Source organism: Strigops habroptila, chromosome 6 (assembly GCF_004027225.2).
Source record: "Strigops habroptila isolate Jane chromosome 6, bStrHab1.2.pri, whole genome shotgun sequence".
In the NCBI taxonomy this organism is placed as follows: Eukaryota; Metazoa; Chordata; class Aves; order Psittaciformes; family Psittacidae; genus Strigops; species Strigops habroptila.
In genome coordinates this window covers 19,154,735-19,178,762 of record NC_044282.2, presented here as the reverse complement: position 1 = coordinate 19,178,762, position 24,028 = coordinate 19,154,735, and the positions used below count along the sequence as shown (strand labels likewise).

The 24,028-nt window shown below is 38.2% G+C and overlaps 1 long non-coding RNA gene across 3 annotated transcripts in view; it reads left to right on the top strand.

The window, feature by feature from the left end:
• LOC115609590 overlaps positions 1 to 23,749 on the top strand; it is a 66,344-nt gene extending 42,595 nt beyond the window's left edge. Inside the window, exons 1-6 of one of the 3 annotated variants that reach the window (XR_003991915.1) lie at positions 15,033 to 15,156; positions 15,270 to 15,408; positions 17,027 to 17,076; positions 21,380 to 21,467; positions 22,506 to 22,540; positions 23,386 to 23,749. This is a non-coding gene — a long non-coding RNA (uncharacterized LOC115609590). Of the gene's footprint in view, positions 1 to 4,086; positions 4,175 to 15,032; positions 15,409 to 17,026; positions 17,077 to 21,379; positions 21,468 to 22,505; positions 22,541 to 23,385 lie in introns of those variants that run through there. The other 2 variants (XR_003991916.1, XR_003991914.2) reach the window with 2 other exon arrangements.
• The last annotated feature ends 279 nt before the right edge of the window (positions 23,750 to 24,028 follow it).

Below are 24,028 nucleotides of genomic sequence, written 5' to 3'. Positions count from 1 at the left end.
GGATACGTGGTAGCCATTTCTTGGCTGGCTCTGACTCATCCTGTTAATGTACTCTTTCTGTGAATGCTAGGTGTAATTACCTGTATTTTAGAATCATAGAATCATAGAATCATAGAATCGTAAGGGTTGGAAAGGACCTTAAGATCATCTAGTTCCACCCCCCCTGCCATGGGCAGGGACACCTTGCCCTAAACCACGTGGCTCAAGGCTCTGTCCAACCTGGCCTTGAACACCGCCAGGGATGGAGCATCCACAACCTCTCTGGGCAACCCATTCCAGTGCTTCACCACCCTCACTGTAAAGAACTTCTTCCTTATATCTAGTCTAAACTTCCCCTGTTTAAGTTTGAACCCATTACCCCTTGTCCTACCACTACAGTCCCTAAGGAAGAGTCCCTCCCCAGCATCCTTGTAGACCCCCTTCAGATACTGGAAGGCTGCTATGAGGTCACCACGCAGCCTTCTCTTCTCCAGGCTGAACAGCCCCAACTTCCTCAGCCTGTCTTCATATGGGAGGTGCTGCAGCCCTCTTATCATCCTCGTGGCCCTCCTCTGGACTCGCTCCAACAGCTCCATGTCCGTTTTATGTTGAGGACACCAGAACTGTACACAGTACTCCAAGTGAGGTCTCACAAGAGCAGAGTAGAGGGGCAGGATCACCTCCTTTGACCTGCTGTTCACGCTTCTTTTGATGCAGCCCAGGATGTGGTTGGCTTTCTGGGCTGCAAACGCACACTGCCGGCTCATGTTAAGCTTCTCGTCAACCAACACCCCCAAGTCCTTTTCTGCAGGGGTGCTCTGAATCTCTTCTCTGCCCAGCCTGTAGCAGTGCCTGGGATTGCCCCGACCCAGGTGTAGGACCTTACACTTGGCTTGGTTAAACTTCATAAGGTTGGCATCAGCCCACCTCACAAGTGTGTCAAGGTCCCTCTGGATGGCATCCCTTCCCTCCAGCGTATCAACCGAACCACACAGCTTGGTGTTGTCGGCAAACTTGCTGAGGGTGCACTCAATCCCACTGTCCATGTCGCCGACAAAGATGTTGAACAGGACCGGTCCCAACACCGATCCCTGAGGGACACCACTCGTTACAGGTTTCCAACTGGACATCGAGCCATTTACCACAACTCTTTGCGTGCGGCCATCGAGCCAGTTTTTTATCCACCGAGTGGTCCATCTATCAAATTGATGTCTCTCCAATTTAGAGACAAGGATGTCATGCAGGACAGTGTCGAACGCTTTGCACAAGTCCAGGTAGATGACATCAACTGCTCTGCCCCATCCATCAGTTCTGTGGCTCCATCATAGAAGGCCACCAAATTGGTCAGGCAGGATTTCCCCTTAGTGAAGCCATGTTGGCTGTCACCAACCACCTCGTTGTTTTTCATGTGCCTTAGCATGTTTTCCAGGAGAAACTGTTCCAAGATTTTGCCAGGCACAGAGGTGAGACTGACTGGTCTGTAGTTCCCTGGGTCGTCCACCTTGCCCTTCTTGAAAATGGGGGTTATATTACCCTTCTTCCAGTCATCGGGAACTTCACCTGACTGCCAGGATTTTTCGAATATAATGGACAGTGGCTTAGCAACTTCATTCGCCAGCTCCTTCAGGACCCGTGGATGGATTTCATCAGGTCCCATGGACTTGTGCACGTTCAGGTTCATAAGGTGGTCTCGAACCTGATCCTCTCCTACAGTGGGCCTAAGGTCTTCATTCTCACAGTCCCTGCATTTGCTTTCCAAGACTTGGGTGGTGTGGTCAGAGCATTTGCTGATGAAGATGGAGGCAAAGAAGTCATTAAGAACCTCAGCCTTCTCCAAATCCATGGTAGCCAGTTCTCCTGATAGCTTCTGGAGAGGGCCTACATTGTCCCTAGTCTGTCTTTTATTTGCTACGTATCTATAGAATCCTTTCCTGTTATCTTTTACATCCCTTGCCAAACATAATTCTAGCTGGGCCTTAGCTTTCCTAACCTGGTCCCTAGCTTCTTGAGCAATGCTCCTATATTCTTCCCAGGCCGCCTGTCCTCGCTTCCACCTTCTATAACCTTCTTGTTTCCCTCTAAGTTTCCTCAGCAGCTCCTTGTCCATCCATGGAGGTCTCCTGGCCCTCCTGCTGCACTTTCTTCTAGTCGGGACGCAACACTCTTGAGCACGTAGCAGGTGATCCTTGAATACCGACCAGCAGTCTTGGGCCCCCCTGCCCTCTAGGACTGTATCCCATGAAACCTTACTAAGGAGGTTCCTGAAGAGGCCAAAGTCTGCTTTCTTGAAGTCCAGGGCAGTGAGCTTGCTGCACGCTCTTCTCACTGTCCTGAGGATCTCAAACTCAACCATCTCGTGATCACTAGAGCCAAGGCTGCCCTGGAGCGTTACATTTCCAACCAGTCCCTCCCTGTTGGTGAGCACAAGGTCAAGCATGGCACCTCTCCTCGTCGGCTCCTCTACTGCTTGAAAGAGGAAGTTGTCTTCCACACAATCGACGATTGCTTGTGCCGGGCCGTACCGTCCCTCCAACAGATGTCAGGATGGTTGAAGTCCCCCATGAGGACCAGGGCCTGTGAGCGTGAGGCTGCTCCTATCTGTCTGCAGCGCGCTTCATCCACAGAGTCCTCTTGATCAGGCGGCCTGTAACAGATCCCCACCGTAATGTCCCCTGTTGCTGTTTTCCCTTTGATCCTGACCCACAAACACTCTGTTACCTCATCACCCGTCCCCAGACAGAGTTCCATACTCTCTAGCCTATCACTGACATAGATAGCAACACCCCCTCCCCGTCTGCCTGGCCTGTCTTTTCTAAACAGCCTGTAACCTTCCAATCCGACCTTCCAGTCATAGGAGCCATCCCACCATGTTTCTGTGATACCAGTGACATCATATTCCCGTAGCCTTGCACACATCTCTAATTCCTCTTGTTTGTTCCCCATACTACGGGCGTTTGTATAGAGGCACCTTAGCCGAGCTCCAAATGAAGCCGACTCAATGGCTGGGGCAGCTGGAACATCTCTACATCGCTCCAAGCACTTATTACAGGTGCTGGCAACTGACCAGGAATGTTGGGATGAATCAATGCTCCCCTCCCCCAACACATCTAGTTTAAAGCTTTCCTGACCAGCCTGGCAAGCCTCCTACCAAAACAGCTCTTCCCCTTCTTTGTCAGACCAGCTCCACCAGCCTCCAGTAGATCTGGCCTCCCAAATGGAGCCCCATGTTCTAAATAGCTGAACCCCTGACTATGGCACCAGCTTTCTAACCATTTATTAACCTGCCAAACACGCCGATCTTTTTTAAGGTCCTCCCCTTTGCCCTGGAGAATTGATGAAAAAACTATCTGAGCTCCAGAGCCCCTAACCACCTCTCCCAGGGCTCTGTAGTCCTTCTTAATGTTTTCCAGGCTACTGCTATCTATATCTCTAGTACCCACATGGACCACTAGGAGGGGGTAATAGTCAGCAAGACTTACTAGAGCAGGCAGCCTCTCAGCAACATCCCTGATCCGAGCCCCTGGCAGGCAACACACCTCCCTCGAGACTGGATCAGGCCGGCAGATGAGTGCCTCTGTGCCTTTCAAAGTAGAGTCCCCTACTACTATGACCCTCCTCTTTTTCCTGGAGGCACCAGTAGTGATCCTCTTTACTGGTGCATCAGCAGGGTGCTCATTAGGTGTGGTGGGTGCTTCCTCATTAGCCCCCTGCAGAACTGTGAAGTGGTTCTGGGTGGGGACATCAGATTTAGGAGGAAGCCCCTTGTCATTAATTGTCCTCTTCCTCCTTTTTTTCCTCACAGTTATTTTCCCAAACAGATGCTGTGGTGGTATTTACAGCAGATGTTCACTGTGTTTTGTTTTTGAGGATTTTTTTTGTTTGTTTCGTGGTTTGGTTTTTGTTGGTTTGAGGTTTTTTTGTGTGGTTTGGTTTTTTTTTAAATTTGCATGACTTTTGAAACTAGTATTATTAGGGATATATTGGTACAGCACCATCCATTCCATTCTCATTCACATGCATAGTAAACTACAAAAGTGCTCTGCTAGGATAGCTTTACTGCTTATAATATGTCAATTAATTAATGTGTCTTTATTTTCTTTCATTTAGACCCACTCTGAAATGCTACATTAATAAATGATCCCTCTGTCTAAGGAGACTCAACCCCTGAGAGATCCGATGAAGCAAAACATGGGTGGTGAATATGGCTTGCTTTCTTCTCTAAGGCTTTATTTCTATTTTTCTGAAAGCACTATTGAGTATATTGTTAAAAGTGCTGATAGCTAGAAATTATATTCTCTGTGCATGAGGATTCATACATACCCTTGTATTTCCCATATTTGGTACTAAACAGGAAAAAATACACCAATATTCAGCAAATACTTCAAAACTCATATCTTTCAGTCAATGGCAAACTGTTCTTTAAGAAAAAAAAGTGTTCAAAAAGAGTTATGGTAACTTAAAATTATCTTCATTAATCAAATTTCAAAAATAGTTGCAATGGCTATTTCTTGGCAATTCACCCATTTATAATTACTCAGACTAGGCAAAAAATCCCCAGAAAATATACTTTTATCACTGTCTTAAGGTAATTTCCCCTTGAAGGTCAAAAGATTTTCACTTTTCTTTATATATACACATTTCTTGCTTACTACACTGGCAGTTATCTTCTGCTGTATCTTGCAATGAAAACTGGCTTAAGAGCTCATTAAAATCCTTCCTTGATTGTTTCTATAGGGCTCTCTTGTGGGTTCTAATAAATACCTTTTTTGCCTTGAGCACAAAAATCACCACAGACAGACCAAAAAGACTCACATGACGTGTTACATACAGTAGTGCTGTTGTATCTTTAAGCTCAACCTCTGAAAAAACGTCAATGTCTTTAGCGGTGAGGTGTGACATTAAAAAGAGTCCTAGGATTTCTGGTTCCAGAAATCACAGTTTGAGCTACATGGAAGAAATTAATATCGGCTGTGGGATTACCACTGGTGGAGTGACACGTTTAACTTGTAAGAAAGAAGTAGCAGTATGTTTATTGATATAAAACAGCAATTTAACAAAGTTTGATAGTAAATGCGACAGTGATTTAATAAATTTGATGGTGACGTGCACTTGATTCATTACTACATAGAGGACAGGGTCAATCAAAACTGTCAGGGAGACCCTCCTGTTGAGTCATGAGGTTCAGAAGTTACCCCCTTGCTTTCTAAACTCCTTCGCAGAGTCTCGGTGCAGCTAGATCCAGACTTAGTCTCAGGCGGCTTCATCAGCAATTTATGTCTAAAGGATTATATATGTGCAACCATTCTTATATACCACCTAACTAAGATTTCAAAGTTTAGCAGGTTGGAGTTGAAAGATGTCTGTAATAACAGCAGAAGAGTTGTCAACAGGGAGAAGTAAAATATCAGCTATAAAAGTCTGGTCATATTTGTAAGTTTCTTTTTCATTTTCACATTAAAATATTGATACATGTTTGCATACAATTGTGTTTGTTAACATAACCATGTTAGAATTTATAGCAAATCTGTCAGTTGCAGTATCTCCAGCAGTACATGGTTTGTATTTATGTTAGCAGTGGAACATACTCTACTCTGGCTGATAAAGTAAAACAAATAGCCAGTTATTGCAGAAAGCTGTATTAAAGATGCTATATAATTTCCATATTGTATATTATTTTCCATCTTGGCATTTTACTACATAAATTGTACATAAACTATCTATCTGTTAAGTAACAGATCTTCCTTTCTTTCTGAATCTTTTTTCTGCTTTGTTACGAATGAAACTTATGAAAAAATCTAGCTTAGGGTATGCTGAGGGAACATTTTAAAATGCTTGCAAGCTCTAATAGCATAAACTATGTTAGGGAGAAATAAAGAAGCAGCAATAAAAATATTCATGTTGGTAGAAAAAGATATGTTTTCTAAAATGATTCATCTGTCCCTGTTGCTTCAGTGCTTCCTGTCATGGACTACTTCTTACATAGTTTCTTTCTGAAGTAGTGACTAAGTGTGGAATTTGTCATTGTCACAAAATTTGTTCCTATAGTGCATTTAAAAAATATTTTCAATATTTAGCATTTTTTGCTTTATTGTAACAAAATTGTTGAATTCATTCTCTGCTTCTGCAAAACACTGGACAGCTAGACCTTCAGTTTGCTGGTATGACCTGTGTATAGTCTCTTTTGAATGTAGCAAAAGAGTCACATTCTTTTTAACATGATTGTTTGCCACTTTAGGGAGCTGTGAAATTTTTCTTGATTTTAAATATTGTATTTCTGTTGAGCACAATGCAGATAGAGTCAAAAAATACCATATTCAACTGTGGCTTGGTGAACAACAGAAATATTTAATGAAGATACATAGAATTTACAATGTATGTTTTACTGGATAGAAGTGTTTCAATTGATATTTGGCTGCTTTCATGAATATCAGATCAGTAAATGGAACACTCTATGTTACTGATACCACATGCAGCTCAATTCTTACAGATTGTTTCTATAATTTGATTTTTTCATTCACTCCATGAGACAAGGAAGTACAAACCGAAATATAATCCTTTGCAAATGAGAAAATTCAGTTTTAGGTAACTTTAAGCTTGGTGGCTTTGTACATAACAACAAAACTTTCCAAACCTAAAAAGCCCAACCAAAAGAACATAATAAGGATCATTGTATAAGATAAATTGTTGTAGCTGACATAGTTTTTGAACCTTATGACCTTCATATAAAATTTATTGTAAGCAAAATAAGGACTGTAGATAAAGAGTGTCTGAAACTAGCAGATGTTCAGGATGTGCTGTAGCTAAGTTCACTGATAAGTAGAAGGACGAGAAGAAATCACTCACTTATGTCAGCAGTGTTACCGAACGAATTAAACTGGCATAAGCACTTATCTGTCTACTGCGCAGACCTCAAAGACTACCAGAACAAGAATTCAAGGAAAAGATAAGGTGATGAAGGGGAAGATGATGAAGAAATGACCACCAAAGACCACTACTGTAATAAAGTGTGCATGTGGGAGGAATATTCTAGGAATGTGATGTCATGTATAAACAACTTCATGAATATGTATGACTAACGACAATATAATCACGGTTTGATTGATGCTCAGATGGAACATGCTAGGAGGAGCTATGCCCCGAGTTCTCCGACGCCACAATAAAGAATACGTGCTTGTCAACTTAAAACTTTGTTGACGAGTTCCTGATGAGTTCTGTGAATCAATTTGGCGACCCAAATGGGACCCTCTCTGCTCGGCTGCAGGACCCGCTGAGAACAGGGCTCCCTTGGGTACCCCCAGGAATTTTCCTGGAGGGACCCCTCAACTCATTCGGATCACTGCAGGAGCAGACAAGGACCATCTCTTGTAAGGTATTCTTTGTGAACTATATTATATAGGTATAACAGTAAAGAAAAAGAGCTCTTATGGGAGGTTAGCTGTGGTGGGGGGACTCTATATTAGAGTGCTCTATGAGCTAACCGGGGATAGCTGTGGTGGGGGTGTTTTGGTAGTAAAGCGCCCTATGAGCTACCCTAGCTGTGGTGGGGGTATTCTGTAATAGAGTACCCTATGAGCTACCCGTTTGGTGCCTCCCATAAATCATGCAAAAGCTGCATAGGTAGAGGCATATACCTGGCTGCTAGCGTCCGTATGGTATACATTGGGGGATAAAGTGGAAATTAATATAGACTTGGGAATACAGAATAATCCTAATGGGAGATCAAGAAGGTGGGGAAATATTAAAAAGAGCCTATTGGGCTGTATTCTGAGTCACTGGAAAGAGATCGGGAGATCTCCGGGCGGATCGGTAAACAAGAAAACATTGGTAAAGTATAACAATTAATGTTATTTGTGACTTGCCAGTATTTGACATAGTTTTACGGATTATCACAGTAATGATTTTGGTATTGATGATATGATATGGTTAAGGCTGTACTATATCTTGTGATTGTGTCATTAATAGTTGTTTGTCTAATTGGATTCTGTTTGTGTTTTAGGTATTGTAGTTGTGTGAAGTGTGTTTGTGGGATCCTTTGTGTGTGTGTAAAATTAATAATGGGATATCGACAGAGCAAAGTAATGTATGCAATATGTTTTTCACATTAAGAAACCAGCAAGAGTGGCAGAAGGAATGTGGAATCAAGAGAGCTCTGCCAGATCCCTTGATTTTAGCTTTGGAAAGGGACAGGAAAAAAAAAAAAAAAAGAGAAGGCAACAGAAACCTAAGTTGGAGAGGTGGTGTTCGGGTTGTGATATTGGAGAAATGTATTTAAAATTAAGGAAAAAGGAGGAAGATAGGGTAGAATATTGTGTATTATTGAGACCTCCAAGAGGAGTGTCCCTCTCCTTGAATCCTTCTGATACTGATGAGAAGGAGGGGATTGCTGTTGCTGACAACTGAGCAGGAGGATTTGAAAATCTGAAAATGTTACCCCAATTGCTGCACGCATTCATAGTAAAACAGGACCGGTAACTCAAGCACCTTTAAGATAGGCAGTGGGACCGGAGGGTCGGACAAGAATAAAAGTGAATTTTTCAATGGGAGATTTAGATGCTTGGAAGTTAGCTGTGAAAGACTATTGAGATGATCCAGTAGGAGTGTCAAAAAGGTTTGAGTTGATTGTTAAAAGCGAAGATCCTGACTGGGGAGCTATAGACGTAATGCTGGCTGCTTTAACTGAAACGGAAAAAAAAAACCAACAGCTGGTGTTAAAAACTGCCTGCGCTCATGTGAGTGCTCAGATTACTGCAGGAGCATTAGCAGGCAGAGTGGTCCTAAAACAGTAAATTGGTCAGCCGTATTTGTTATAAAACAAGGGCAAGCCAAAACACTGACTGAGTTTTTGGATAGGTTGAGAGAAGCAATGCGAAAATTTCACCACATTAGATCCCTCCTCAGAGGAAGAGAAGCACCAAATAGCCAGTCTATTTTAGGGCAATCATCAGAAGATATTAGAAAGAAGCTTTAGCAGTTTAAAGAACCAGATAATCATGATATAGAAAAGTTGATAGAAGGAGCGTGAAAGTGTATAGAAATTGGGAACAGGTAGAGAAGAACAAGCTGGGTCATGCCATAGCTGCAGCTACGGTGGCAGATTTGGGACAAGTAGAAACCAGTAGAGGGACTAATATGAGAGGCAGAGGCAGAGGCAGAAGAGGGATGTCAGGCAGGGGTGGAGGAGTAAATTCTTCTCCTTTGGGACCGGATCAGTTTGCATACTGTAGGGAAATTGGACACTGGAAGCAAGATTGCCCTAAGCTAAAGAATCTCCAGGTCGCTCCAGTGACAGGAGCAACCTATTCAGTGTTAAATCAGAGTTTGATTCCATTACAGTTGTGGGAGCTACCGGCCACCAAGAAAAAGCATTCTTTCTGAAACCTTTAGAATATAAATTAAGGAAACAAATAGGAATATATAAATTTCTGTATATGCTAAATTCTCCAAAATCTTTATTGGGACGGGATCTGTTAGAACATTTGGAAGCAATTATAACATTTAAAGAAGGGGAAGTGGAGTTAAAAGTAAAGAAGGAGCAATAAATTGAAATTCTAAGTTTAATCCAGCAGAAAGATGAAAAAGAGAACTCCTCTGACCTAGAAGAAATCTTTAATCAGGTATATCCGGGAGTATGGGCATCTGAAGTTCCAGGTAAGGAGAAAAATGCTTTGCCTGTCAAGGTCGAAATAAAAAGGGGGGCCCATCTGGTTCGGATAAAACAGTATCCCTTAAAATTAGAGGACTGGAAGGGAATCAAAGGAATCATAGATAAATTTTTAAAATATGGATTGTTGGTTGAATGTGAATCAGAATATAATACCCCTATTTTACCAGTGAAAAACCAGATGGGAAAAGTTACAGGTTAGTTCAAGATTTGAGGGCGATCAGTAAGATTGTGGAACATACTCCTCCAGTAGTAGCTAATCCTTATACCCTGATAACCAAATAAATAATAATCAAAAATGGTTTACTGTGTTGGATTTAAAGGATGCATTTTTCTGCCTGTCTCTAGCAAAAGAAAGTCAAAATTAATTTGCCTTTGAATGGGAAAAGCCTGACACAGGTAGAAAAAACCCAGTTAACTTGGACAGTGTTACCTCAAGGATTTAAAAATAGTCCGACAATCTTCAGAAATCAGTTGGCATGAGAACTGGAGTCTTGGAAGACACCTACTCAAACAGGAACCCTGCTGCAATATGTCGATGGTTTGTTAATTGCAACTGAAACTAAAGAGGAATGTATTCTGTGGACTGTTGAACTGTTGAATTTCTTAGGACTGAGTGGATATCGAGTGTCCAAACAAAAGGCTCAATTAATCCAGACTCAAGTATCTTATCTAGGATACGAAATAACAGGAGGGGTGCAAGGACTTGGAACAGCTTGAAAGGAAGCTATCTGTCAGACACCACGGAGATCTACAGTCAAAGACCTTCGGACATTCCCGGGAATGACAGGATGGTGTCGACTTTGGATTCAAGGCTATGGTATCCTGCTAAGACCCTTGTATGAACTATTGAAAAGAAATCCATCCTTTCTGAAGTGGACTGATCAAACTGAGGAGGCGTTTAAACGCCTAAAAATAGAACTCATGAGAGCTCCAGCTCTGGGGCTCCCAGATGTGACTGAGCCTTTTTGGCTATACTCCTATGAAAAACAGGGAGTGGCCTTAGGGGTCTTGGCTCAAAAGATAGGACCCTATAAAAGGGCAGTGGCATATTTCTCAAAACAATTGGATGAAGTGAGCAAAGGATGGCCAGGATGCCTTAGGGCAGTGGCTGCAGTTGTCACTAACATCCAATAAGCTGGCAACTTTACCTTGGGACAGAAAATCACTGTGTTGGTATCGCACACTGTATCAGCAGTTTTAGAGCAAAAAGGGACTCACTGGTTGTCCCCATCACGTTTTCTAAAGTATCAGGCCACTCTCGTGGAACAAGATTGATATTGAAATTGTGGTAACTAATGTTGTGAACCCAGCATCTTTCCTTCAAGAGACTTCCACTGAACCAATAACTCGTGACTGACTGGCCACAATAGAAACTATTCCAGTCGACCAGATCTAAAAGAAAAACCTTTGGAAAACGCAGATTCCTGGTTTACTGATGGCGGTAGCTTTGTGAGAAGTGGTAAACAAAAAGCAGGATATGCTGTAACCACAACTTCATGAGTAATAGAAGCAAAGCCTTTGCCTAGTAATACATTGGCACAAAACACTGAAATAATAGCTTTGATCAGAGCATTGGAATTGGCAAAAGACAGACGAATAAATATATGGACTGACTCTAAGTACGCCTTTGGTGTAGTTCATGCACATGGTGCTATTTGGAAAGAATGAGGACTTTTGGACACACAAGGAAAACAAATTAAACATGCAACAGAAATCTTGCGATTACTGGAAGTCGCACAATTACCTAAAGAAGTGGCAATCATGCATTGCAAAGGACACCAGAGAGGTAACACTAAACAAGAAACTGGAAATGAATTGGCTGATTATGAGGCTAAATGTGCTGCAGAACAGGCTGAAATTGTGACCTTACTTCCTGATGGCAAATTAATAATTGAACAGACAAAACCTGAATATTCAAAAGAGGATAGAAAATTAATGGAGGATTTGGAAGGTAAGGAAAATAAAGAGGGTTGGGTCCAAATACAAGACGGACGAATTGTAATTCCATATAGCCAATTATGGAGAGTAGTAAAAGAAGAACATAATAAGACACATTGGGGAGCAAATTCATTATATAAACATTTAGATCGAAGAATTGTGAGTAGGAGTTCTACTGACGAGTTCTACAAATCACTCCATCAATTAACTGCATTTTAAATATTTGTGCAAGTTTATATAAACTTATCTGAGCTTCTGTCTCTTCATGTGTATAAGATGACCATTCAGTTCAACTTGATTTTCTTTTATCTTTCAAGTCTGTTCTTTGTCCTGAAATCAGTCTTTCAGTTGAGTAATTTAACATACCATTTTATTGCTTTTCCTCTTTGAACTTGTCAATTTCGTCTTGCATATTCCAAAAAATCTTACCAGGGACAGAAAAAAAGTAATACTTTTATCTTTCTGGGCACCAGTGTAATAATGATATAAAAATTGGATTTAATTGGAACACTAGAAGTTTTACCATCTTTTTTATAAACACACACAAAAAAATCGTTGGAATTTAACTAGGTGCATTGAAATCTGTCATATATTTTAAAATTATTTTACCTACATTCAGCATTTTTTAAAGAAGTTATTTTTATATCTCTGTAATGTTTTTCTTTGTTTATTATTATTTAGAAACAGACAATAATCACATAAGTTTTATCTTTCGTAAAACAAATTCAGATTCTCATTCATTACATCCGTCTTATTCCACATGATAGTTTTATTTGAATGAATTACAGAACTCTATACAATTTTCTAGGATTTCTTAGAGGGATTAAGACAGGGAATGAAGCCTAGAAGAAGGATAATGGGCATTGTGGTATTGTGAATGTCAAGTACTAGCTGCAGAGATTGCAGAATTTGGGACTGGGTGCCCTTTGGCAATGTGGAGAAAGCTTGTTAGGAAAATATGCAAACTGAAGTATGGCTAGAGAGACATGGAGTAAAAATCATGAGTTGGATTTGTTTGGGTAGAGGATGGGCTGAGATATTGAGGCTAGAGCTAAAAATAAAACACTATGAAAGGGTATTTTTGACAATATGGGAGAACTGTGGTGGAGAATAATGACTAACTAGAAGATAACACAGAACCAGGTAAAATGGAAAGTTAATCTTCAGAAAAACAATAAATCAAGACAGAGGTAAGGCAGTCTATAAGAAGATCTAAAAGGGGAAAATGTATTTAATTATATGCTTCTTGGACAAGACTTGAAGAGATTTGGTAGCAATAATGTTGTTGGGATTAAAGGGTGAGGCAGGTTGGAACCTGAGAAAGATTTTTAATTTGAAGATAGCAACAAAAGGTGAATATTTTTACTCACTGCTCAAGGAATTTGGAAAAGGATTTGAAAGTGAGAGAATGAGCAAAATAAAATAAGACTTGGAATTGGATTAGGGAGATCTGAGAACTGATCCTGATTTGTAGGGGAGTATGCAGAAGATTCTGTTCATGTCTTTAGAAGATTTTTGAGTTTCACGAATTCTACCAGCAATAGGTGAGAAACAGAATGACAAAATGTTTGAATGCTATTCATGTAGTAGATAAAAATACATTACTGATGTTTACCTGTTCATATAGCAACAGTTGTCATAACAGAGAGGTGTCTTTATAAAACTTTTTGTTAAAAAAAAATAAAAATCTAAACTTAGAAACCACATTGAAAGAACATAATAACATACTGCAAAGTCAAACTTTGAGAAATGTCAGATTAAATGCTACCTTAAATGTTAATACAATGCTGACATTGTTATTTACAAATATAATATTTTTGCATTTACTTCATTGCATAGGACAGATGTAGATACAGCAAGAAAGATTGTGTGGTGGTGAAGGTTGTCATTGCTACATTACTTGCTTCAGAATGTAGGAAATATGCAATGACTAAAGTAGAATCCTCATCAGATTGAAGGATACTCTACTGACTTAGTATTCTAAAAGCTATTTGGAACAAACTGTAATTTGATTTTCTTGAGAATTCAGGTGATATGAAGAAAGTAACCTAACAAAACTCTTTGAAAATGGTAATTCATTTTTAACAGTTGTCAAGTATGAGATCTTTCAAAACAATTTACTGAATATGCTGTATATTCACAATAGCAATTAGAACCAAAGGGACATGTGCCTTGAACATGTCAAGTGCTACATAATTAAAATTACTTAGGTGTAAGAGGTTCCAGCTGTCTTGTGCCCAAAATGTAGCAGTTTTTCAATCTTTATCTTCCTCTATTTTGGCTCTCCAGCTATGAAATGAAATTATACTGATCCCTCACTTTCCAAATATATTTTTAAAAATTGAAATACTTTAGAGTAATCCAGAACAGCCTGGGAGATAGCTAGTAATAAGTAATCAGAACAGTATTTAAATAATGCCCAGTGAATAGACCCTAAAGCTATACTTTGACCAATAAGGTTAAAGCAAAACCAATATAAAATATAAAATATTAACTATGGTGGAAATAAACCATTTTATTTTTCAACCAAAGGAACGAAGAGAGTAGAGAAAAATATGGCAACATCAGAAAACATATATAGAAGGGCTTTGAAATAAGGTTATAAGGGCAATTTTAATTTTCTTATTAATTTTTCTTTACTTGACCTTGTAGGTGCATTTCAGTTGGGCCAGTGATCCCAACACCTTTTTGGGGGCAGAAGCTCTAATTCCTATGTGACTATTTGCAGGCATTTCCATGGTTTCTAACACATCAATAGTTTCTGTCTTAGCTGTCGCATAGCTTTCATGGAAGCCATCCCACGCACCATGCAGCACTCCACTGCAGATTCTGCAAGGACCAGAGTTGCTCCCCTTGGCAACTGAGTGAATCTCATAGTGTAAAAAATCTTACACAAAAGTGTAATGTCTGGAGCGGGAAACTGCAACTGTGAACTGTGAATGTGTTTGTTTACATATGTAGTTGCTGGGTATCAGGATAATAATGCACAAACACTACTAGGTTTCCAAAGTCACTCTAGACAAATAACAGGACAATTCATATTAGCAAAAGGATGGGTAAGATAAAAGGGGCCAAAGTGGGAGAAACAAGCAAAAGAGATGTTATGGTCTAAGTTTGACCTTTGACCTTTTAACTATATATACGTACAGTGGGACCTTGGTGCACGATTCATGCTCTTGGGTTGAAAGACATAGTAAATAAGCCACACATACAGAAGACAGAAATTTTCAACTGAGAAAATTTGAAATCAATAGCACAAAGTTAGTCACTCATTTCCTGGGTGGGGGGAAGGGGGGAGATAGAAAAGAAAAGAAAAAATACCCCGAAATAACCTAAACCAAAACCAGTTACTACATATATGCATATACATGTATATATTTTAGTTAAAGAAATAAGGTCAGTATCAGAGTGTGACAAAATTACTTCATTGCACTGAAGGGTTCAGTTCCCCTGTATTTAATTGTTTGTGATTTCCATTATTTCTTTCCTATGTAATTCTTTTTGCTCTATTTTTTAGTTCATCATGCCTATGTAGCACTTATCTATTCTCTGAGCACTTGGATACCTATCTTCAGGTATCATATAATGCTCTAGCATTGTATTTGATACATGCCCAAACTATGACAGCTACGTTCTTAAAATCTTCTGATAAGGTCTCATTTTGTGTCCCCTGTTTACTTCATTTCAGTTTTGTTTATTCGTTGTGCCTTCAGTGGATTTCAGTTCCACATACTCCTGTGACAAGTCATTCATTATGTTCTGGCCAGACTCATGTACTATCCCTAAACATCACCTCCTATTGCCATTATCAGAGACAGAAGAGTGAGGTAAATAGACCATTATCTACCCCACTACATTTCTTCTGTTTTTTGATCATTATGTTTTCTTATTGAATGCAACAAGACTGAGAACCTTACTTAAGCCATGGAGCAATTTCAAAGTTTTTTTACTTGCACATTTTTCTTATGGACAACAAATGATGGAAGAGAATTTACTATTACTGTAGTGAGTGTTCTAGCAGATTAATCAAAATAGAGAGTTATTTTTTAAGTCCAGTTTAAACTGGTAATTTAACACGTATAGTCCAGTTCACCTAATTATTGCTAATTCCTCTCAATAATACAATTAACAATATTATACACTGACTTCCTAGCCCATATTTCTTTATCTGGTGTAATGTCCACCCTACTTACATGTTGTTATGGCAAGTTGTCAGCATCCCTAGTTCTTTTCTGGGACAAGTACTATGTTGGCAGTGAGAGTTTCTTCCTCCTCAGTCCTGAGGGTTATTTACTACATTTAATCCTGAGGCGATTTACTAAATTCAAATTACTTATCCAGCTATTTCCTGTCTTAGGGACCTCTCTAATGCCTTGCCATTTTCTTTGCCCTACTACTAGATTTCTGAACAGAGAAAATTACTATACTGCCCATTGCCTTTCACTTTGGTTGATTGTAGACCATTCATTATTTATACTAGTTTTACAACATAAGTAGGGGCTTATTGTCACTAGTTGAATCAAGCACATTTTCAACACTTCTCAGACAAATGCAAGAATCTCATCTCAAGCACTAGAGGATACATCTGTTCTCTCACACAAATAGATTGTGTTAGTGAAGTAAAGAACAATAAGTACTGCTTACATCAATACTCTTTTTTTTTTTTTTTTTGGTAAGTCTGGTGGTTATAAATTGCACTCTTGTGCTGATTCCATCTTACTTCAATTAAATCTTGCTTGATCAGTTGGTATTTGTAACACACTTTAGATAGTTTGCAGAATGGCTACAACAGAAGTATGTTCAGATGAACTAATTACAGGTGACTTGTAAACCATAATGTTTACTTAATTTACATACTTTATCTTACTGAGTAATCATACATGCAGCTAATTCCCTAAGAGAACCCTTAATTTCTTAACCAGTGAGGAAAGAACCACGAGGAGTTGTTTACTTATTTCCCTTCCCTTTCTCCTCTCCTCTAATAAATCTCTATAGAGATGGAGTAGAAGTCTGCAAAATGTTCCTTATTTTTCCACTTCTTAGCGTTATTGTATTACAATGTATAATTCATTGTGAACTCCTATCATTTAAATTACATGTACAATACTAATGATAACAACATCTGGCTTTCCTATTTTTTCATGAGATTTTAAAGTGTTTTGCAAAAAAATTCAAAAGTTTTATTACTGTTAAAATAAATTTCATGCAAATGGTGTTTTAAACAGCAAAATACATTAATCTGTCAAAAAAAAAAAAAATCCTACACCAAGGCATTTCCAATTTCAGACAATATTCAATGTGGAGAGAAGAGCTTTCCCCGAAATATTTGCTTGTATGCTTGGCAATTTATATATTCATTAGTTACTGGAGAGAGACACATTCTATAATTTCTTTTCCTGTTGGATTTCAGATTAAGCAATGCTGGTGCTTCTACATTTTTTCTAGGTGCTGTGAGATGTCTATCTTGAAGAAAAAGTTCAGCCATTCAAGATAGGGTAGGTATCCTTCCTGATGTCCTTAAGAGACCTGTGGGGCTTTTTTGTTGTTTTTTATAAGGCATTAAGAATCTTCCCAGGGTTTTTTGGTTTTGGGTGTTTTTTTTTTTCCAATTCCCTGGAAATATCCAGTATATTGAAGGTTTGTCTTTGCCTTACAGCAAGCTACAGAAAATTCTGTAGTTTTCTTCTTGCATTTCTAAGGATATTATGCTTCTCCTGTATATGACTATTACTGTGTCAGCCTTTCTTCCTTCATAAAATTACTCAATTAGTTGAAAACTGAATTTTATTTCTGGGTGCAGCAAATACCAGGCAGATGTTTTACTCGGTGACCTTTTTTGTCTCATGTGTGCTACAAATAAGGATATGCCAGTTGTGAGTCTCAAGGTCAAAGCAACATGGAAGAGTAACCTGAGGGGTGTTGGGTAGGGATCTGCTGCAGACCCCTGACTGAGAGTGGTGAATAAGAAATTTTATCAACAATCACCAAAGCTTCCCATCTGCAGGTACTTTTCCTCATAGGGGTCTTTGACTATTCAGAAAACTGCTGGGAGAGAGAAGATACCTTTATACAGGCAATCCAAGAATTTGTTAGGCTGTCTTGGTAAGAAAATGAATCAAAATTAAGTTAACTCAAGATTAGTTCCCTTTCATCAAATTTCTATGTGATTTTTTCTTCATTAGTAGTTTGTAAGTGAATTCAAACTTTATACATACTATGGTCACATTTTTCTTTTTTTTTCATTTTCCATCACCTTTTGTAGGATATTAAGACATGTATTTTGATCTAAACAGTGATAGCAAAATAAAGCTAAAGGACTAGTGGAAAATTATTTTTTGTAATAGCTGAATTACACATACAATCTGGTTCTGGACAAAAGAGAATAATCTATATTCAACTAAGAACTGTATTGCTAATATAAATTTTTAAAGTTTAATAGTCCAGATTATCAAAATAATATAGAAGATCCACAAGAATACACCTCTCTCCTCTCCTCTCCTCTCCTCTCCTCTCCTCTCCTCTCCTCTCCTCTTCTCTTGTCTCCTCCCCTCTTTGCAAAGCCACTGTGGCCTGTTGCGTAAAAAGCTCATATTAAGAGTGCTGTGATATACCCAAGCTCTGTTTTTATATGTATTTGCTATGTAGCTTTAAATTTCATGATTCAATTATATATATATAAAAATATAAAGTGAATAGGTGCAATTTACTTTATAATCACATTTGTCCTAGGTTTCAAATACTACCATGGTGTCTAAATGCCAGATAGGAAAAACGATTTCAAACTTTGCCAACATAGCAGAGAGTCTGTATCAGCAAATATTAATGTCTCTTGACAATTATAGATTTGATGATCTGAATAAGCCATATTTTCATCAGAATAAGAAGCATAAAATGTAGCTTTCCACTGTCAGCTGAAGGAATTAATTTGACTCTTCCCTAAGCAAAATGAAAAGAGTTTCATTGTAGCTCACATTCTTAAGAGGCAGTTATTTTTATTGATCTTCCATTTTTATTGATCACATTATTCAGGAAAAGTAGAATTAAAGTTGTTTCTATAACTGCTGCACAAGACTTTTCTCTATAGTTAGCTGTTATCAGGTTTCAGGTGTTTTTCTCACCTACATCTCTTTTCTAGTGATGGAAGTATTTTCTTTGACTTTTTAATGCATCAAAAGCAAAATTGCTTTTCACTCTCATCTTTCATGCAGTTAAACCACTTACGAATTTCAATGTAATTGTGCCCTGTAATTGTACTACCTATGTTGTGGTTTAACTCTAGCCAGCAACTAAGCCCCACACAGCTGCTTGCTTACTTTCCCCTGGTGGGAGAGGGGAGAGGATCAGAAGTGTAAAGGTGAGAAAACTGGGTTGAAATAGAGACAGTTTAATAAAGAAAGCAAAAGCCACACGCACAATCAAAGCTAAACAAGGGATTAATTTCTGTCAGCAGGCAGGAATTCAGCCATGGATCCTATGGAATCATAGATTGGTTTGGTTTGGAAGGGACCTTAAAGATATCTGGTTCCAACCCCCCTGCCATATGCAGGGACACTTTCCACTAGACCAGGTTGCTCAAAGCTCCATCCAACCTGGCCTTTAACACTTCCAGGGAGGAAGCATCCACAACTTCTCTGAGCAACCTTTTCCAATGTCTCACTACCCTCATAGTGAAGATCTTTTTTCTAATATCTAATCTAAATCTGCCTTCTTTCAGCTTGAAGCCATTACCCCTTGTCCTGTCAAAGTTTTAAGCTTCATGGTCTGTCATGATTTAAACCCATCCAGCAACTAAGTACCATGCAACTGTTCACTCACCCTGCTCCTTTTCCCCTCAAGTGGGAGGGGGAGGAGAATTGAAAGAATGCAAAACCCCTGGGTTTAGATAAGAACAGTTTAATAATTAAAATAAAGTACAAAATAATACTAATACTGATGCTGCTGATGATGGTAATAATAATAATAACAACAACAACAACAACAAGAGAAATAACAAGGAGAGAGATACAAAACTAGAAGCGGAAAGGAAAAAACAATCAAGCAACCAAAAAAAATAAAAAAAAACAAAAAACCAGTGATGCACAACCCAATTGCTCACCACCTGCTGAAAAATACCTAGCCTGTCCCTGAGCAGTGATTGGCCCCTCCTGGACAACTACCCCCAGTTTATATACTGGGCATGATGTGCTGTAATATGGAGTATCGCTTTGGCTAGCTCGGGTCAGCAGTCCTGGCTATGCTCCCTCTTGGCTTCTTGTGCCACCCCTCACTCCATGAAAGACTGAAAAGTCCTTGACCAGGTTGTTATTTAGCAAGAACTAAAACATCCATATGTAATCAGCATAATTCTCTGACTAAAAACATACTAAGAAGAAAATTAACTCTATGCCAGCCAAAACCAGGACAGAGTCTTTTGACCTTCAATCCTAGAGACAAACTCTGCACCTTGTAACACACCCTTCAAGGAAAGCAGGGCTCCATCACTCATATCGGTTACTTGGGAAGAAAAATGCTGTTACTCAGAAACTCCCCACCCTTCCTTTTTCTTCCCCCAGCTTTACATGCTGAGTGTGATGTCATATGGTATGGAATATCCCTTTTGTCAGTTGGGGTCAGCTGTCCCAATTGTATCTCCTCCCAACTTCTTGTTCACTCCCAGCCTACTCACTACGGTAATGGTTGGACTTGATTGTCTTAAAGGTCTTTTCCATAGTTAATTCTATGATTCTAAGGTGCGGAGGTGGGAAGCAGAAAAGGCCTTGACTCTGTGCAAGCACTGCTCAGCAGTAATGAAAACATCTTTGCATTGTTGATGCTGTTTTCAGCACAAATCCAAAACATAGTCCCATACTAGCTACTATGAAGATTATCTCAGCCAAGCCTAGCACAACCTGTTTGAATTCTTAAGTATGTAACAAAGGTGCTAACATTTGTTATGATATCGAATGCCTTCCAGAAAATGTCATTATGTGGTAAATTTGCCTTAGCGTTTTGGCTGTGTTATTGAACTGGGGGAGAAAACTGACTCCAAACAATACAGTTCTGAGAAAGCTCCTGATACCATATGTTACTTATATATTTTGAACTATTTCAGTTAATATAAAGGAGTAGTGAAATTGTTTGAGATTTGTCTTGCTGTAAGAAAAATAGAAAATTAATATAGCAAACATAATTTTATTTATTTGTGTGTTTTGGGTTTTTTTGTTTGGTTGGTTGGGGTTTTTTTATCTTAAGCTACCTGGACCTCCATACTGTCCATGTGGCTGAGTACCTAATCAAACAAACAGTGCTTGATTTTTTAAGTCTTTCTATTATTTCATGTTGTCTGGAATATTTAGATAGAACTCATAAACTTTTTACTATATAGTGTAAATTCCCAAGATTCGTTTCTTATGTATTAGCAATCCAGTATTTTTCAGAGTTCAGCTCACTGGTTACTTTATTCTACTATGAACAAACTTAACATCTCTGTAGTTGGTGTCTCTGTTTTGGTCATCTGTGTAAATCAGCAGTAATATGTAACCTAATTCAATTATTTATCTCTCTAGAGCCATGGAAAATTCCTCTGATTGGGAGTTTTAAATCTTGCTGCTAGTTGCCTGCATTTTGATTAGTCCTGAAATATAACTTACCAATGTGAAAATCCATTTAATGCTTTTGGTCTCACGTGCATGTTTTGCTCACAATGAATAATGCAAGTCTCTTGTTCATATTGTGCATTCAACATGTTTATTTTTAGCAGATTGAGTTTTGGCTTTAATTATTTATTGTTATTTTTCTATATCTCTCTTTATCTTTTAGAGCAGGTATGACTGTCCTGATGCAATTAATTTGCACTTTGGTCAGCTCTGAGTTGATGAATAGACAACTGGATAATACCAAAATCATGGTAGGTAACCATTAACAACTCTGATTTCTTTAACCAAAGACTAAAATAGTAACAAAAGCTTGTTCTTTTACAGTCTATTTTTAAAATCTTTTTTGTTTTTCTTTTTTTTTTTTTTTATTTTGTTTATGCTGCATGCTAAGGTTATAAAATGGGTTCAGTTGCCTTTGCTGTTGCTAGTGGCTTCTAGCAGGAGATCCCCATACCGAGGAAAGACTGCAATCTGTGGTGCTAGTACTTCCTTTGGCAAATCAAATGGGCTATATACATGATGCACATTAGTCACATCACCCAGCTCTCCTCAAGAAGGCATTTACACTTCTTTAAAATTATTCAGAGAACCTGCATAGAGTAGGGTGACACAGGTGATATTTAGGGAAATGCTGACTCTTTTAATATGTGGCCTTCAGAATATCCCTTCCCAATCTGAAGAATGAAACAGTTAAGCTGGTTAAGTGTGGGATGTGTAAATGTTAAGTACTGCTGTTTGTTGATGTAGTTCGTTTAATTGTAATACCATCACCTTCAGTGAAAACTCACTGTTAAGACTGCATTTTTTTTCATCCTCAGTCTCGCATCCCCATGGTGCGATATTTGTGTGAACAGATCACACTATCACATCTTTAAGCATCTGAAACATTTATAATTCTATTAAAGTTGAAACCCTCACATCACACTTTCAGAAATAATTGCTGTTTAAAGATAAATACAGACCAAAATAAATAGTTATAGTTATTTTTGCTGCATGATAGACTGCTCTGTCATTTGTTGACGGTGCATAACTCTTAAAGATAATTATTTTTCTTCTAAATTTGAGTATGTAAGCTGAAATTACATAAAAAAAACTCTGAGAAGATAAATATATTCTGAAGTTTGAAAGGGTATTTTGGATAGGAAGTTCAGGATGTGTTACCTCATAATGAAATTAAATTCCCTAGATAACAAACTAAATTTTCAAATTTGCATTGGCCTTTATTTCTGAATTCTCATGTAGCAAAGTTTGAATGAGAGATACATTTTATTTTATCGTTTGCATTGCAGTGAGTACCTAAACAAGAAGTGAGGCATAGGCTAAGGTAAGTTAGTTGCTATTTCTTCAGTCCTTACGGAGTGATGGGAAGTTAAAATGTGGATCTACCATAAAAAAAACCACATTAGCTCATTACGCTAAAGAAAATAAGAAAAAAAATAAGTAAAACTACTGAAAATTACTGATTATCTCTATAAATATGTCTTAAATTGGAAAAAAATACATTCCAAATTTAAAAACTAACCAAAACATGTTAACTTTGTCTTACAAAATATAGATTATTCAAACACTACCTGCTAGTATACTTTAAACAATGTAAGCACTAAAGAACCAAATTACTGTAACAAAGATAATCCTATTCCTGAAACCTGTTTGTCTGTAGCCAGCAATAGTCAAGAAACAACTTAAACAAATGGCATTTGTTGCCCCTTTTCAAGTTTTCAGTGCAATAAGGAGCTGAGGGTCTTCTTGAGGAATTCAGGGACCCATCGTCCATGATCCTCCTACCTTGGTTGATTGATAGTTTTATTTAGGTTTGGCATTCTTTTGGATTCCATAATTCACCTTTAAGCCATTTAAAGGAAGTATTAATTTTTTGTAAAATGGAAGTAACTTTTCTCATATTTCTATAGACTACATTTCCTTAGGCAAAATACATTTTTATCTAAGTTTCTTTACTTATCATACCCTAAAAAATTTTTTTAGATTTTTACTATCTTCAATATTTTGATTTCCTTCAAAAGTTTCCTTCATAATTGTTAATATCTTTATTTCTTATGTTTTTTTGGGGGAAAGATAGCTTGAAAATCACTGTAGCTACTACAAAATCTGATGGTTTCTCTATTTCCAATATATTAAATATAATTTTTTTGTTCTTTTGTACCTTTCTAGTTATCAGTTTGAAGATAACCAAAAAGGTTAAGAAATCAAACAGAAGAACAGAAGGAAATCCATGCCTAAGAAGTATGTTAAGAGAAAACATAGTCTGAATATTAGCAAAAATATCATGACAATGCAGTGTGCTGTAAATTTAAAACAAGACGATCCTTAATTGTTAGTAAAGCATAAAAAAGTATACTGTATTTTTCAATGTTAAATTGTGGAGTAGTTTTTTTCTGTGTCAATATTACTCTTCCACAGACAAAGTATCCTTGACCTGCATACTGGGTATTTAGTCCTTGCTGCCAGTTCATAATACACGACTGACCAGTGGGCAAAACCTTCACTCATTCAGAGATAGAAAGAAAGTACAAATTCTGGCATTTAGCTGTTTTTCAAATGTATGTATTAAAATGATTGTCACATGCTTGTAATGTTCTGTCTTATTTTTCAGGTTATAAATTAAACTTGCTTGTTACAACTCTTCATCTTCTACCTCTGTACACTCTTGCATTCATGCCTTACTGATTTAGAAGCAGTTATAATTTTCTAATATTAATAGCTGTGAGACAATTTTACCAAATTTCTATTTTCAGACCAGATTTCACTTGCTTCATATTTCTGTGGCTTGGGATACAGAATATAACCTTTCTTC